At 45.3% G+C, this 18,130-nt stretch overlaps 1 long non-coding RNA gene across 1 annotated transcript in view; it reads left to right on the top strand.

Moving 5' to 3' along the window:
* LOC119145359 overlaps window positions 1–17,922 on the top strand; it is a 34,094-nt gene extending 16,172 nt beyond the window's left edge. The window contains exon 3 of the long non-coding RNA XR_005103399.1: window positions 17,828–17,922. This is a non-coding gene — a long non-coding RNA (uncharacterized LOC119145359). The remainder of the gene's footprint in view (window positions 1–17,827) is intronic.
* Window positions 17,923–18,130: the final 208 nt, after the last annotated feature.

The following is an 18,130-nucleotide window of genomic DNA, read 5'->3' as shown; positions in this document are numbered from 1 at the left end:
TCTCACACAATCCCCTCTTACCCCTCATGCTCTCCTGTTCAGTACTGCATGTGTGGGCGAGGGTGTTTTCAGGTCTTCTAACAGTTGCAGCCCCGGAGCAGGATGCATTTTATTTTAAAATAGCACAGTACGATCCCTTTAGCCTGTGCTCGCCGCTTCACCTCTGAGCCTTCACACGGCATTTCAGCCTGGCTCCCAGAGGTGGGGATAGCCTTCACAGATATATCATGGATATCTCCTGTCTGGGTCCCCTTCACGGAGCTGTTTTAGAGCAATGTTTTTTCCCCCTCAGGCAGGAGGGACGGTACCTCTGCCACATGGCCGGAGAGTAGTAGCCCCACAGCCAGAGGCTGGCAGGGCTGGAGCCACCATGGCATGTCTCAGTACAGCCTCAGAGGGGGAGAGTTCGTGTCTTTTCCCTTTATTTATTCCTGTGATGGCTGCAATCCAGGGCTGGCCTGCCTTTCGCAGGGACAATGGCAGCCAGTGGCCAGCCCAGCTCATGGATCTGCTCCATGTGGGGTTGGGAGCGCATCGGTGTCGGAGGAGTGGGAAACCTTCTCCAGGCCTGGAGTGGGCAGAGTTGAAACCCTGCAACAAGCAAAGAACAGTTTCTCAGAGGCTGAAAAAGCTGGGAAGGGGACCTGGGTCAAAATCACTAGGCTGGGGAGAGCAGGGACAGACCACTCTGGCTCTGAGTCAGAGCAGCCCTCCTGGCACACCTGGGTGGCAGAGATGACTGATTCCTGTAAAGGGGCTGAGTAACTCGTTTGTTTAGTCAGAGGATTATTACCTCCCCAGCAGGGTGGTCAGAGCCTGGCAGCTGCCTGCAGCCTGGCAGAAGGCTGTTAGCAAAAGGAGGGCTGAAGCCCCAGCACCTCAGAGGCAGGCAACTGGCGGCGGCGGCTCGCTGCTCACAGCCCTGCACTTGCCGTGGCAGCAGCATTGCTTTACCTCGGTGCGGATGAAGGCTGAGCCTGGCTCCGTGTCTGCAAGCCTTAAATCTCTCTGAAAGGTTCTCTCCCTTTCAGTTCTCTTATGATGAATCCCACTTCCACACAGGCTTCATAGATTTAGCGGGAAAGTCTGAACTGAGATGCAGGCTGTATCCTTACACGCTACAGGGTTGAAACATTCTGCACACTGAACCAGCAGAAGTGACTTCTTGGCTGTGCTTTACATCTGCCCGAAATTGTGTGCTTTTTTGGAAAGCAGCGTAGTTAGGCATACATACATCAAGCGAAGATTTGCCCCTCTACCATTCTGAGTGTGCCAGAGCTCCTGCAACTTTACTTGATGTCTTCAAATACGTGTTACCTCTGAGTTAAAGCCTCACCTCTAGGAGCCGAGTGATCACAAGAGGCTGCTCTTCCTTTTTTTTGGTCTGTTTATTTACTTACCTATTCATTCAGGGCAGATGTCTAGCTATTCTAGCTGGGCAGCAAAGCTTGAAGGCTCAGGCCAGGGAGCAAATAAAAGAATCCCAACTGTATTATTTAAAAAAAATCTCATGATCTGTTAAGCGTGTCTCTGTCTGCCGAGGGCCTGGCTGGTGCTTTTGGACTGATTGGTTGGCATGACTGCCATTTCCAACAGTTTTCCAGCCTTCCCACAGGAGCGGTGATGTGGTTTATATATTTCAGCCTGTGCTTCAGCCTGCTGCTGTCTTTAAAATGGCTGAAAGTCTTCAGTGTAGGGAGTAGGTGTGCCTAAAAATTGTTTCGTGTGGTGCCCTATTTCCACAGCTGCTATTCACTTACCATTATAAACAATGCGATAACTTAATTCTGATGGGCTGTTTTAATGTGCTATAAAATATAAATTTAGGCAGCATGTAAACTAAGCTTTTCCTGCCATATGACAGAAACCACAACTGTCTGGCACGGACACACAAGCCAGAACCTGAAAGGAAGCAAAGCACAAAGCCAGACATGATCTTTGATCATATGTTGTTTAAAATTAACAGCACAGATCATAACCACACTTAAATAACACATCTGTCTGGGGGTTAGATAGTAACACACAATATGCTTTTTTAATTCATTATGCATTTGAATCTCTCCCAAGTAACAGGTGGTTTTCTGACAATGAAGCCTGCCAAAAAAGGCTTGAGAAGGGGCTGGCTGATGGTTATCCTGGGAGGTGAGATAGCCTGGGTTCCTGGATAGCAACAAGCCCTGGCTCTCTTAACTCTTTTCCTGCTGGTTCTCCATCGGCTCTTGCCATAATTAATGCCCTGTCTGTGTTATGGCACCTGTATTTGAGATATCGGAGGGGAAGCTGCGTCCAAAGGCAGGGCAGCAGAGGTTTGGGGTCTGTGCCCCAGGGCTGAGGACCCATGCCACCCAGGCCCTGCTGTGGGTGCCAGCCTGGCTGCCGAGCCTGTTCAGAGGGTGGGACTACCCTGACCAAACATGTCCTTCTTCAGGGGATGGGTCCAAGCTAATGACTTTAGAGAACATTTATGGCCACCAGAGAGGAAATGGCATCTTTGAAGGACAATTCGTCTGGGGCCGTAACTATCTCAGAGGTGGCTGTGCCCACAGGAGGCACGCTTGTCCCCCCAAACCATAAAGCAGGATGACAAGCTTGGACTGTGACATTTGCACCACAGGCAGGGGTTGGAGGGGCAAATCCCACCTGAGCTGCTTGCACACTGCTCTGGGAGAGCTCAGGCCACCAGGACTGCATCAACATGGCCGTGTGTTGCCCTCCACACAGAGCATCTCAGAACAGCTCAGGGCATGTGGACAAGAGGTTGGTGTCTGTCACAGCAAGCATGCCCTGGGCCTCTGCCAGCTGCTGTTCACGGACCCCTTTGAGGTGGAGGAAGGTCGTTGTTCTGCCAGGCTTGGTGTTCCCCTGAACGATGACCGGCACCCAGTCCAAGAGAGGGAAGTGCAAAACCTGCCACACCTTGCTTTTCCCTGTAAAAGGCTGCACAGATGATCCAGCTACAGCATGAGGCAGGGATATGATTAACTGTACCTCATTATGCATGACAGCAACCACTAGAGCTTATAAAATTAGCCACATCTTTTAAAAATCTAGCTGTGATGTCTGGAGTCCAGCACACATCCCACAGCATGGCTCCCTGGGGTCCTGCCGCAGGGTTTCTGGTGCGGAGCCTGCCAGCTCTCCAAGCTGGCAGGGAGGGAGGGGAATGTGATGTGGCCCTCCGTCTCCCCTTGCTTCCTTGAATCCCCTCTGGGCAGGCTTTAGGAGATCTGTCTGTCCCTTTGGCAGTCTTGCGAACTCAGGGTAGGGGAAGAGTCCTGGCCTCAGCCCTTGAGTAAGTGAGGCGAGCTCAGCTCCAGCAGTAATGGGTGTGTGTCCCTCCGTATACCCCAACTATAAGTCAGTTATTTTGACCTGTTCCTTGTATAAGCAGCTGCTGTGGGAGGTGGGGGAAGAAGAGACGTGACTTCCTCCAGGCCTTGCTCATTGTAGTTCCTTTTTTTGGCCAAATAAACTCACCAGAGGGTGATGGAAAGCCTTTCCCTCTTGCTGGAAGCTCTTTGATCCTTGCACCCCTAAAGGGCTGAGGGGAATGGCTTCCTTTGGGTGCTTGGCACAGGCATGCTGTCCTTGCCACCGGTGCTGGGTTAGACCTCCTCCAGACCAGCCAGACCAGGGCAGCTGAACTTCAGAACCTGGGAACTGAGCAGAAGACATTCAGCCTAGCTGCTTTCCTGCACCTAATGACACGTTAGCCCTCGGGGCCCTCCTGGGTCACTTGTCACATGTAGTTTGGGTTGAGATCTGCCTGGAACAGATTTCCAGATCAGCAGCTGCTGCTGCTGTAATGAAGTTTGTTAAAACGAACTTCTCAAACACGCTTTGTGAGGTTAAGTAGGGTGCATGGAGGCACAGGTAGTCACTAGGAGCTCTGGTATGATTTGATCCTGGCCATCCTGTTAGTCTCAAGGAGGTTTTGAGAAATCCTGGTGCTGAGCAGGCTGCAGGCGAGCCCTGGGCTTAGGGAGTTGACAGACCCGTGCCCCGCTCTTTCTTTTTGCTGTGAATTCCTCTTCCTTCTCACACATTTATCACACTGGTCTGCTTTGCCCAGCACCTGGATAGGGATCGGCACTGGGATTATTTAGCACAGCAGAGCTAGTAGGGCTGCTAGATTGTGCTGCACTGCAAATGGGAATGATAAGAGACTCTGAAGACAAGGTATTTGGGTTTTGGGGCTTTTGTTTAAGCTTTTTGCCTGCTGGGTGAGCAGAGACCCATAGATCCTCTGATGCATATGCTCATAGACTGGAGATGGGCAGAGTCATCAGCCCTACCTAACCACAAAAGTCACTTTTCTCTCTGCTTGCAAATTAGGGGACTTTCTAGGAACAGCATCTGTGCAAAGCGCACACACACAAAACATCAGTGCTTGCAAACCAAACCGGCGGGGATTGCCCAGGCAGCTCCCACACTGCTGCCCTGCAGCACACTCGCCCCCCCTCTCCCCTGCACCCCCTGGGCAGGGCGAGGAGGGATTTCCCCCAGGTCTAACGCCTGCAGCCACAGGAGGAAGTAATTCCCCAGTGCTGGCGGAAGAGATGTGTGAGAAACCACATACATCTAGAAACCCCAGTGCGGGGTGAGAAAGAGCCACCCGAATGGGGAACCTGGTTGCAGGGGCGCTGGAAAAACAGGGTCCCCCGCCGGACAGGTCAAAAGCTGAGCATCGCCCAGCACATTTGTGCACGGCGTGTGGCACACGCTTGGCACGCACCCAGCTGCTTTCGGAAAGGTGCGAAGCCCCCGCAGACCAGGGGCTCCCCACGGCCTCTGCCGCCCACCAGCCCGGCGTCGCTGCGCCTCGGCAGAGCGCAGCTGTCAGCAGTCGTCCAGGGGGACCGGGCTGCGTGTTTACATGAGCGATCATATGGTAACCTCCAGCTCGTGGGCAACTTCGCAGGGTTACCTCATCTGCAGTCGAATTACCTCATCGATGTGAAATGCAGCGAGTGCAAGGCAGGAGGGAGGCAGGCTGCTCTCAGGGGCACAGCTCCCTCGGCAGCAGGCTGCGGAGGAGTGGTCCTCTGCTCGGCCGCTCAGGAAATAAACTTGAAATCTGTTAGTTTTGCAATTATCTCAATTGAAAAGGTCCCTCATAAATCAGCTGGGATTGTTTCACAGCGTGAGAGGGGCATGCGGGGGTGTTCATGCATGCACCCATCGGAACCCTGTGCAAGCAGTCAGCTGTGCTGGCCCGCAGTCTGGCTCTTTGCAATGCCCGGCTGCCGTGCAAAATCCCTGCAAGCAGTGCGGGGAGCAGGAACCAAGCTGTTATTCTTCACCATAGGCTAAGACTAGGAAAGTGGAGCTTTCTGCATCCTTGGGCTTAAGCATATTTCTTGACCCAGACTGCCCTGTTTCACCTCTTTAAAAACAAACCGGCAAATTATACATGTATAAATAAAAAATTGCATGTGATGCCTAGGAATATATAATAAATTATCGGTGCCATAGGCAGGGGAGTTTATTAGCCCCTGTCAAGCTATTCACAATGTAAAGGACATACTGACCTAGAATGATCTCTTCCTTCCAATCAGCATTTAAACTGTAACAGGAGGAGAGCCAGTATTTGTGCATTGGTAAGATTAACCCTTTGGGCTGCTCTTGCAGATATTTACTCTAGGATTTTGTGTACAATTCCAAACCAGGCAGGCCATATTTACTTCTCATCAACCCTTTTATTAATCAAGGAACCTGTGAGCTGGAGGCCACCACTTCTGAAAACAAAAATATTTTAAATTCCTTGGAGCAGGTATGTAAGTATGTATTTCTCTGTGTGTATGTATGTATTTTTCTTTTCTCCCAGGCTATTTATCATGTCCAGTTGGACACATTGTGTGAGTACAGCTGCTCTTATCTGGCATGGGGTAGCATATTAAAGGGAAGATTAAGATTACTGTTTTGCTTTATTTTGTTTCTGAAAGCTTGATACGCATAGCCAGAACCTGTGCTTGTGTGTGTGTGCGCGCGTGCGTGCGCACGCATGAGTGCAGAATAACAGTTGTAAGTGGCGTTTGCACGCAGTGTCTCCAGGCATTAGGTAAGGCACATCTGGAGTTCGCAGCATCCTGGAGATAGTTGCTCGAATCCCAAGAGTGTGGGTCGGACTGGGAATGGGGGGCTGGTATCCATGGTGAGGCTCCCTATCTCACAGTGCCAGGTGTGTGTGTGTGCAGTTAGTTCTTGGTAAGGCCAGCCTCAGGGGGGAAAGGGAGAAACCAGGAGAGAGGTAATTAGGAGCTACCTTGCACAACTGAGCCAGCTCATCAGGGACTGGGGTACATACGGGAAGAACGGTGCTTGCAGCAGGTGACGTGTGCAGAGGTTTCACACAGCTTTCCAGCAGCCATGCTGGCTCTCTTTCTGTTTTTCTTTTCTTCTGTTTTTCTCTTTCATTTTTCTTTTTCTTTTTTTTTCTTCTTCACTTTCTTCTTTTTCTTTTCTTTTTCTTCTTCTTTATTTTTTTTTCCTTTTCTCTCCTCTCCCCCTTTCTCTCTCTGTGTTAGCAGGAAGGAAAAGAGGCATAAGGGCGGAAAATGGAGCTTCTGAAATAATTCCAGAAGGCTCTGTTTGACAGCATCAGTGCTAGTTGTTCTCTATCTTGAAACAAGATCCATATTCAGATCAATAGCAATTTGTGTGGGGAAAAGTGTTCCCTTTTATTTCTTTGTCAACTCAGTGTGGCAGAGCTGCTAAAAAGCACATGCTCTGAAAGCTACTAGCATGAGACTAGTTATTAAAACAAACCTTTTCCGTCTGTGCTGTGTACACTTCATCTACGTCCATACACAGACCTAGAGCATGGCTGAACATAGACCTATGGTGTTCCATCCCCGCACATCAAAGAGTGTGGCTATTCCACTTCTGGAAGTTTGGAGCCTTCTGAATCCTGCCTCAGCTTCCCAGCATCCCACAAACCAACAGCAGCATGGTGCTGCCTTAAGCTTCCAGGAAAAATTGGGTGAATATGGCTCATAATCCAAGCTTAAGTGGACTTATGGGGCAAAGAGGCAATCCTCCTTCTGTTCTGCATTTCACAGTGCTGCTTGGAAAGAAAACAGACACATGACTGTATTATACCTTCCCTCTGCTCCAAGCCCTACATCATATTGGAAAACAACATGTCCTTGTGAGGTGCTGAGCACTGGTTCTTGTGAAGCACTAGGCACCACGTAAGATCAAAATTTGATACAGGATCAGACTGGGAAAGGCTTTCTCTTAATTAAACTTACTATTCAAGTAATGCTCACTAGTGTCTTTCTCTGGAGCTTTGCCACTGTCTTCCAGTCAAGCAGGGTTACAGTTCCATGTGCTGGGGTGGCCATGAGCCTTCTTTTTGCAGGAACAATGGTGAACTCGAGGAATTAGGAGAGGAACCTGAATCCTCTCATGCAGGTGAAATTAGAGAAAGATATGACTCATTGGTGGGGCAAATTGAGCCTGCCAGCTGGGCTCCATTCAGCTGAAAAATATGCCCCCATGGCTGCAGAGAAGCCAACTAGAACTAACCAGAGGGGTGCAAATCTTCCAGTCAAACTGCAAATTTGGAACAACAAAGCAAATCATTCAGGTAGAAGGCATGCAAAACGCAATTGGTTCTCTTGCGCTTTACCTTGAATGGATTAAATTTGGCACTCAATGCGCGAACCCACAAGCGCTTGAACGGTAGTAAGCTGGCATAAGGCTGGCTATAATTAGAAGTGATATCTGCTCAGAATTAAAGTGCCAAATGTGCCTTCAGGTGTATTCATTTTCCAACTTGCTTTTTAGTCCAGGCCTGACACATTTGGGATTCTTGCCACAGGAACTGTACCAAATGACTCACTCACAGTGGTAGCTGTGTGCTGAAGACTGCATTCTACAGAATCAGTGGGCCTGGAGTTCAACCTGATAGGCAAAACCTCAGGAGACTGACATATGGTCACTTGGGTCAAATAAGCTCCTTCAAACTTGAAAATCTATCTGAATTTTTGTCGTCCTTCTTTCTGCCATTTCTACAGTTGTGGCTTTTCTTGACCAGTTCCTACCTTACTTCATTCTTCTCTGTCCTCTCATTCTTCTGTGCCCTTTAGTCTCGGTGTGCGCGCACAGTCCCCATTCTCAAATTCCTCTTTTTAACAGCAGGCACCACAAGCTCTCTGTTTTCTCTTGACTCCCTAACAGCGTCTGAGGTTTTATAGCCCCTCTGGAGGCTCAGCTGTAAAGACTGGAATGCTGTCTGCTAATTTCCCTCAGGTTGCTCTCTTCATTGCTGGTGTAATAAGGGACAGATCTGCAAAACCGCTTAGAGGCTGCTGAGGTGAGCTCTGCAGAGCCTGGCTGCTAGGTCTTCTGGTGGAGCCCACAGCCCAACGTCAGCGGCTGGGCAGCCATCAGGAGGAGAAGGGTGGGCGTTGGGGCTCACCTGCTGGAGCAGGGAGTAGAAAGGAGCACAATACCTCCTGCCTTATGGAAAGCCTTATTTTTCTCTTCCAGAAAAATCCGAGTGTGTTGGGCTGGCATTAGTTGGTTGTACCCCAGTATTGTACAAAGTAGGTAGTGCTGCAAGTACCCAGCCCAGGGATTTAAAACCCGGTGTTCCTGGATCCAGTACTGTCAACAAAATCCAGCGAAGCTGACGTTTGCTCTGTCTGCGCTCCAAGCTGGCCAACCTGATTTTAATGCATTAGATAAATTAAAATGCAGTTTCTCACATTTTGTAAGTCCAGGCATCCTTTAACACCTGTTGGTCTTTTAGGAACCATTTTATGGGTTTTGTAGCTTCTTGTGCTGTCGTGCTTGGCATGTTGGGAACAGAAGGGAAGACCTGCTCTTCACACAATTCCCCTCAGATCAGATTGATAATATGTATTGAATGATGTTGCTTAAATCAATGCAAATTGATTGAGGGCCTCAGAGCATCTGGAAGATAACAGGATAAGAGAGACCACTTTCCAGAAGGGATATTCGTGGCCATTTTTACAATGCTGCACAACTTCTGCCCGAAAGTAAAAACTTGCAGGTCATTTGAGAGGATGACATGCTTTGGACTGAAATGAAGAGCCTGCATAAGATAGGCAACGATGATCCCTGAGTACTGTTACCCCTCTTATTACTTTTAACTCCTGTAACTGCCAATAAATTATATTGATCATTGGATTATGGTTAGCAGGAAATCTTAAAGAAAAAAATTTGGTTGTCTTAATGAGGAAGTGAGGAGGAAAAAGAAACAGGGAGAGATTTTAATGGAGAAAACAAAGATCATCAAGACATTGGGCCATTTATTTTGCAGCTGGATTGTACTCAAAGCCAGGGAACCCAAAGAGCCAAGCTGCTGCTGCTGAATTTCTGTCCATCTCCATCCTGCTTATAGTCAGAGGCAGCTCACATAGCTGTCTTTGTGATAAAGCTTACAAGCAAATTGGACAGGGTGTCAGGCTGGCTATGAAATATGACAAATTAACAGCTGAGGCTGCTACTGCCCTGGTTACAGACACTTCATTTAGAAGTTATCATGTTACTGGATGCTTTCTGTTATTTGTGATGATACTGATTGTGATAAATTGCAAGATTCAGGTTAAAATTTCAGCCCATTCCTGAAGATGAATATTAAGGGAAGAAACAGTTGTCAATACTGCGCCACTTAACTTCAGGCCCCAAATGAGAAAAGATCTCACAATAACAATAAAATTCTCAGTCACTGAGCAATGTAATTAAATTAAGCTAATTACATTACAATTAGCAAATCTTTAATTTATATTTAATGCATTGATTAAACTTTATGTGGTAACCATAAAGCTTTCTGAACGGTAATCCTGTTGGGTAAGCACTGACACCAACCTGGGGTCATTGCTTGATTCTAGAGTATTTCCTGAAGTAATAAATAATTGCTTTTTATATCTAGCTTGAAAAGGTTTCCATACAAATATTTCAGGCACATAATTTATTCACTTCCTTCCCTTTACCTTGATGGCTGATAATGGAAAAATGAATGCTCCACATTCCAGTCCACTCCATCTGTACCATGGATTATTTGCATGTTCATTGGATTTTTTGTTCGTGTTTTAAAGTTGGCGTTTATCTCAAAGGACCCCAAGAAGTCCTTATTGGGTGATTCACTAGTGAATTGGACATTGCTCGTCATTTCTGTAGGACTCCCGGTGAGAGAAGGCTGGGGAAAGCGGCTCCCCCCAGGCTCTGCATCCCAAATGTACCTGCATCTCGCACCAAGTGAAGGAGGGAAATTAGGCATGTTAAATGTAACCAGAAGGAAATTAGGGACCTGATTGTAAAGCTCCCTGAAACCCGTGTTCAGCTCCCATCTGGTCTTACAGGCACTTAGACTGTGTAGGTCCTTCAGTCTTCACAATCACAGTTGCCAAGTCACCTAATGCCATTTCAGAGCATGCCTAACCAGAGCTTCTGCCTTGACCGGACTGTGCAGCAGGGTACTTAGCTGACAATTAAGTCAAATTAGAAACCACGAACAGTGTGCTCATCCCCTTTTTGCAGGGCTCAATGTCACCACAGACACTTCAAGTCCACCTGCTGCACTCTGCCAGATCTGGTCCTTCTTTGACCATTAGGCCAAATGTTTCTTCTTTCTTGTCATGTTTCATCTATCTTATCTGGTAAATATGTACTTCCTACAAAGCATGACTGCTTTGTAAAGAGAAGGGAAGGGTGGTCTTTCCACCTTAAATACCTTAACGGTGACTGAGAGCTCTGCACAGAGAAGCAAATCTCCAGGCAGAAAAGGGGACTGAGCACTTTCGGTGGGACTATTCTGTATGTTAGGAAAGATGGAGGATTCCAGTGACATGGGTTCTTTTTCTGACCACACTGTGTGACCCTGCTCAGTTCCGCAGGAAAAAGACATCTTTCTGAAAGAGGCATCCCAAGTGGGAAAATGCACAATGTGAAATAACTGAGCTCTGGAGAGAAGAGGGATTTTAACTGCTGTCCTATCACCCACCCTCAGGGTTTTCCTAGAGGTGGGCTATGATGGCTCCTTGCTCAGTCTGCTGCTTTTAAAGTACAGGCTCACAGCTACGTGGATCAGGGCCAAATACTGTGATCTTACAAAATCCTGTCCCCCAGCTGTGCATTTCCCCTGTCTGCTGGGGGAGGCAAGGTTGAAGGGGGTGCTGGAATCAGCACATCCTCACACCCCACCTGTCCTGCACAGCTGTGCCCACTCAGCTGATCCCTGGTCGAGCTGGAGCCAGGCTGCCCCCAGCACCGTGCTGGGACAGTACCAGCTCAGCCCTAGGGAGAAGAATGGGCTTTTTGCCCTGTGTCAGCTTTACCAATGTAAAGCACCTACCCAGCTCCTGGGACGTGAGCTATTATCTCTGCAGGGCTCTCTGCTTCTTGGAGTAGATGTATCTGCTCCCCCGCCGTTAGCTCCAGGCTCTCTCATATGGCAAGCACCAAGGCACATACATTGACATGCACTGTAGCTTGGCTTTTTTGGATCTGGTCCTTGCTGCTTAGGGACCAGATGTAATCTGTTCATGCACCTTGAGCTCTGCAGGTGACTCAGGAGCACGGGACTGGCCTCTACCTACACTCAGCATCCGTGAGAGGCAGCCATTCCCTGCAGACAAATTGATATGTCGCTGCCACACTAAATACACTGAAAGGAAATGGCTGAGCCGGAGGAGCTGAGAACAGAGTGTGTTTAAAGCTGTGAATGTTTAGGCCCTTTTTCCTGTTTAAAATTTTTGCAAAATTGCTCTGCCAGCACTGAATAATTAATAAAAAAAACCAAAAAGAATTGAAAAATGTGGTAGTTTACATCTTACAAGTAAACAGAGCAGTAGCTCAGCACTGTGTATGAAGTGGCCTGCAGTCCTTGTTTTGCTTGTGTTGAACCGCGAACAACTGCTGTGTTTATTTTTTCCTGATAATCTCTCTAATAGCACGGAAAAAGAAGGCACAGACTGTGTCTTTTTTTTTTTTTTTTTTTTTTTTAGAATTGAAATAATTCATGTTTCTCTTCTGTGGAATGAATTTCCCAACCATAATACCTCACGTTGAGTGTATCTGGAAAGGATGCCGCCTTGTTCGATGAACTGAATTGTGCACACAGTTGGAGACTCTGACAGTGCCAGCATCAGTGAATGCAAGTTGCATAAAAAAGAGGCAGCATCATTGATGACACTAATGAACAGTCCTTCCTCGTCTATCAGAGAAATCTTTCCCAGGGATAACGATTCTCCTAGCATTTTCTTAGCCATAAAAGAAGAGATTGTATTGGGTCTTTGGTTCTGTACGAAACTATCAGGAGGATTCTTAGGCTGGGAACAGAAATCAATGTTTCTGTGATACTGTATTGGATAAATACTTAGACCAGAGAAAAAAGATTTTGTTCTGACTGCACAGTGAACTTCTTGTTTTGCTTTGCTGCTACAAGATTGTGAAAATAGTGTGTAATTTAAGGGGACATATTTGGTTCTGAGCAAGTCTGCCAGCAAGTTCTAGTCATTTATTGCACTGCGATGTGCCTGGTTCTTCAGTTGTATAATCCTACAGCTTTAAGTAACTGTAACTTCATTGATTTCAGCGGAATCTCGAGAGTAAAAGGGGAAAATTGGTGTGATACAGCAGTGATTCAGCTTTAATGTATTTCCTCATTCTTCTCCAGGTATTTGTTATCCTTTAAAAGACAACCACTTTAAATCTTTCTTATTACTTGAAAAAAGTCTCCTAAGATATGAACAAACTCAATACACATAACAGAAGGGTCTCTGGGGATCTATTCTACAAAATGACAATTAGACAAGTTCTAAACTAGCAGGTTGATTGTAACAGCTATTAAGGGTATGATTCTTTCTTTAAACTATTGAAATAAAAGCTAAAGTGCAGATGCAGTTTTCTTAAGAAATTGTGATTTGCCTTCCATGTCTATGAGAACTGTTGAATAAATACAGCCTGTACCTACTTATTTATCAACATATATTGCATCACCCCTAGAAAGCCTTGTCAGTGCAAACCTACTACTGTAGACTAGACCTCAACCTGTAGTTAGAGCTATTTTATTCCTTTTACTGTGCCTCTTAAATATTTTGCACCTTGCTTCTTGCCCTTTGCATGTATTTCTGTGCAAACCCAAATAATATTTACTAGACTTCTCCCTCATTCAGTCTGTAATGCTCTTAATTTCCCAGTACTATGTGAGTGCTCCAGTGCTGTGAAGTTAGATCCCGATCCATATTAATTTGTGGGTGATCACACCAGTTTCAATAGCCTTTGTGTTTATTCTATGTTTAAAATGTGTGTGCAATGCCTTTCGGTGAAGGAAACTCATACAGATAGATTTGTCTTGGAGATTGTGTTTATGCTTGAAATAGCGACCATAATGATTGGGGATTATAGCAGAAAAAGTTTGAAGCTTGCTTTTTGGTTAAAGAGAAAAAACCCAAACCTTTTAGCATCGACAGCATGTAGTTACCCATCATCTAGCTTTCTCCATTTCCTCAAGACAAGCTAGCATCTTCGAGAGAGGTGGATTTAAATAATAAAATAAAAGAGATCTACGTCATGACTGAATGGTTTAACATGAGTCATTTAAAGCATATATTTTAGGACTAACTGTCATTAGGTGATGGGCTACTTTTCTTTAAAGTACATTTGTTACGTACTGTGCATTAGTAACAGGCACGAGGCTTTTGTCACTGGAGGAAATCTCTCTGAAGGACCAGAGCAAATCCCTCACATTGGTGAAGTATCTGTAATTCCTGATCTCCCTCGCATGACTGATTTCTACAGGAGTGAAGCTTTTGTGATCCATGCATTTAGCAACAAGCAGCTACAGCTACAGTAATTAAATGGTTTAAATCTACCACCCTTTATAGATCCACTTTGATTGCTTTCTTTCTTACTGTTCCTGTTACTAGACTCCAGGAATTAACACTTTGATAGACCCTGGAAAAGCCAGCTTTCCCCAGTTCCTGCTGTAAAATGGACCCCGTTAGAAAACAAGTTATTTATTGGCATTGGGTTTGCATTAATACAGTAATGATATTTATGCTTTCAATCCCTGCAAATTACAAAGCATGATGCCAATTCAAGCAGAGATACTATTTGGTGCTATTTTGTTAGCAAGTTTTTATTAGTTCATTGGGTTTAACAGAGTTAGGGGGCTGCTTTGAGAAGAAAGTATAAAGCATCTTCTGATGGGTAATGTACATTGGTAGACCAGCAAGTTGTTTTGAGTTGTGCCTTCCCTCTCCAACCAGTAAAGGCAATTGCTGCATCTGGAAGAATTTTGACTCATGACAGGGGATATTTTTGTTGAAGCTGGCCCTCAAGATTTTGTCTGTCTAATTACTGTGACAGAAGCCAAACTGAAAATTATCATTACCCCTTTATATGTCCGGCAGCTTTGCAGATCAACTTCATGTCTAGAGGAGAAATCAAGTGTTCAGTGTCTAATACCTTTGTTTACAAAAGACACAAGTCTTATCTTTCTCAGCCTCTCACAGGAATGTGAAAGCTTAAAAACCACTTTTTTTTCTTTGTTCCCAAACCCTGAGCTTTTCACCTGGGAAACCCTTCTAGGTCAAAGCTCCTCCTCTGAGACCATATGACCTTTAAAGGTGGGCTTGAACCTTTTTTTGTGCAGCTGCTCTGCAATACAAATGAACCTCAAAGCTTTAGCAGCCAGACAAAGAAGAGGTCTTTAACCCAAGCAGTCTCTGTAAGGGGGGTCATTTATGCTTAAATGACCCCTAATGGGCAAGTGATGAGTACTGTTCAGCACAACAATATTAATGGGCAGGCAGGAGCACAGTGCAAGGGGTAAGATGGATGTTTGCATGTTTCCATACCTTACAAAGCAAAAAGGGGTGGGCAAACTTACCTACCCCTTTCCCAAAGGACAGCCAATAGCATCTGAGCCAATAGCAAAGCGACGTTGCTTTTGTCAATCTATTTTAATGAAATGAAAAGATTACTAAATTCACATTTAATTAGGTAAGTTTAGATTTATTTGGATCATATAGCCCAGCTGATATGAAGGTGAGGAGAAGTAGAAAATTTACTTTGTTTTCAATCATCTGATGTCCATTTCCATGGAAACAGAAATGGAAGCAGGAACCAAACATAAGCAGTCACAGCCCTGGTTAATTGCCCATGGCTGCTTTCTGTTTCCACTTCTATAGCGCTGAACTCTATGTTTTCTACTGACCCTGTTACTATAAAACAGCGTGTGTGAGAGGGGACTGGTGAGGGGAGACTGGGCACGGGAAGCCAGAGAGAGGAAAGATCTGAGAGGCAGAATTCAGGCTCTCCAGGCTGACCAGTGAAGAAATCTTCTTTAATGTTGGTTTTACTTGACTGGGAAAAATCAGGGAGTAACATCGGCAAAACTAATGTTAATGAAGTTATTGCTATGAGCCTGGTGGTATAACAGCTCTTAATGATGATCAGTGTAAATCTGGAGTTGCTACGTGGAAGTCAATGGCAATCTGACAGGCATTAAGAGTGGGCTCTGGCCTTTAATGAGAAATGCAAAAAAATATTAACAGAAAGTGTGTTTCTGTGCTTGCTGGGGCAGTGACAGAGGTAGTATAAGGAGTCAGATTTTCTTGATTTGGCAAGTTCTGAGAAGTCTACCATGCAACAGAGGTCTAGAGGTAAGCCAGCATATTCAATGATAAAATAAAAATTGAGTGTGCGAAACAAACCACAAGCAAATCTATTTCCAGGCTGTGAAACTTTTGTATTTGTTCATTAAAGTAATCGAGCACCTCTGCACTCTCAAATTTGGCCTAAAACCAGGAGCAAAAAATAACACTAGAAACAATACTCCCTGCCCTTGTTGTTTCCAAACCCAGATCCCCCAACAGGAAGCAATGATCCCCAGAGGTTCAGCTTCATGGAAACCAAACCAGATCTCAGGCCTTTTGAAGTTTACCCATCTCTTATAATCATGCTGGCATCTGTCCTTTAACAGATTTCTTGCTGCTATAGAACAGCTCGTTTTAACCTAACTAAGCTATAAACTATCAAAAACCTGCTGTTTGGAAGAGTTCAAAAAAGCTTGAGTAAAAAAAGAGGTTTCTTTTGGGGTTTTTTTCCCCTCAAATGTTTTGTGGACAAAATACTGTAAGTAATCTAGCACTGCATTTTGATACGGAAGATAAAGACGGAGAAAGCAGGACTGAAAAGAAAGGTCTGTGTTACAAGGGGGATGTCCTTCAGCTTTGAGACAAGGTAGGCTCAAAGCACAGCAGCCTCTTCCTCCCAGTCTCATGCCCCACCGCTACTCAGTGACAGCCTGCGAACACACAGTGCCTGCCACGTGAGCACGCCTTGTGCTGCTCTCCCTTTCTGCCGTGCCCTTCCGAGTGGACGCTACCTTCCTTTGCATCTTAAACTTCGATCCATTAACTATCAGGAGGCAAAGATGGAGTTGCCCATCAAAATATCCCAACAGTAAGCATTAAAAGACTAACTGCCAAAGAAGTACAAACTTTTACAAACCCTATTCCATCAGGATGCACTGCAGTACTGAAACGTACTTGCATTTTCTTCTTCAAATAAATCTTCTCCTCAATTTAATACTGTCTGGGATATCATGGAAAGGGAGTGGTGATTTTAAGCTGGGCAAATTGTTCATAGCTTTTGGAAGAGCTTTCCTGATTGTCTAATTGTATATAGCTTGATAGATTGAGTGAGAATTGTTTCAGGTGCATGGAGTCAAAAGATCAGGTGTAAGTGGTGAGGGACGTCTGACTGCAGCTGGAGTGTGGACAGGCCAGATGGCTGTCGAGGAAGGAGGTGGAAACCTGGGGAATTCTAATGATGAGAAGCTCTGGGATGCAGAAAAGCTAAGGTTTCTGGGAGATTTAGCAATCAGCCTCCGTGCAGCTAGTGCAGGACATTCTCACAGATACAATTGCATTTTATGGCATGGCATAGCCTTACAATGCGGCACATGCGTGAAATTAAAGTTGAAGCAAAAATGTCCCCACCAAAGCAGCGCACATATGTCAAAATTGCAGTGAGTGAAGTTGGATTGAGAAAGAGTAAAGAACACTTGTTTCCAAAATATTCAGCTTTAAAATCATACATTAGCTCTGACTAAGAGTCTATACTTCAAGAAAAGAAAAACAGAAAAACAGACCTCTGTGGTGCAGAAACTTCATTCTCCATTTTCTCACACCTTACACTATCGTGCTGTCATGGTGGTGGTTTACCATCATTCTGCACAAATGTAAAAGACTGTTCGTAGCATAAGATAAGGGAAAGTCAGGCTCAGTGTGTAAATAACTTAGTTCTGTGTCATACTTTGCAGCAGAGAAATATCAGTTGCATATGGTTTTCTGTAATTTGATTACTCATGTACTACTGGTGACCCTAAGTGGGATGCTGTGAAGATGGGCTCTGACAAATTATGGCAGTCACATTCCCATCTAGGCTAACTGAGATGGAGATATGGGTTGTGCTCTGAGCAGCACAAGCCCCCTGCATCTTGACACTTCATCAGATATATCCAACCCTTTTTTGCCTGTGGCTTTGCTCAACAGACACATTCACAGATCAGCAGTCCAAAGTAAAGGCAAGGGATGCCTTCACTGTGGTTAGACGCCTGTTGCACTTCAAGTGTCAAGCCCCACCGTTGTAGCTTTGGGGTGCTGTTATGCCTAGAGCAGGCTGAGCTTTGCTGCCTGTACGTGGTCCTTCCTTATATGCTCAATGGCCATTTTGTATGTTTATTGCAGGAAAAGTCAGCTTAAGCACACTCACTGCTTCACACTTTTATTTTGATAAATATACAAATTCCTCCAATTTTTATTTTTTTTTTTTTTTTAAAAAGGAAAGAACAAAGGAGGACTGCCAAACATTAGAGCTTTCCATGGGAAACTGCATCTGCATGTAGTATCTAGTACTTAATGTGGGAAACCCAGCAAGGTATGTAGTCTGACAGTTTCTGGGACTAGGAATGACACCAGAAAAAAAAAAAAAAAAAGAAAAGAAAAAAAGAAAAACAAGTGCAGAAGTTGCAAAGTCTAAACCCTGGATTTCTTGTGAGTGTGAAGGTACAACTTATAGACTTACTTGACTTTGTAAATACTCATCAAATATTAAAGTCCTAAAATATCTTGTCTCTTAGTAGCCA

The sequence above is a fragment of the Falco rusticolus genome, chromosome 3 (assembly GCF_015220075.1).
Source record: "Falco rusticolus isolate bFalRus1 chromosome 3, bFalRus1.pri, whole genome shotgun sequence".
Taxonomy (NCBI): Eukaryota; Metazoa; Chordata; class Aves; order Falconiformes; family Falconidae; genus Falco; species Falco rusticolus.
Note: the sequence above shows the minus strand (reverse complement) of the source record. Positions and strands in the feature narration are given on the sequence as shown.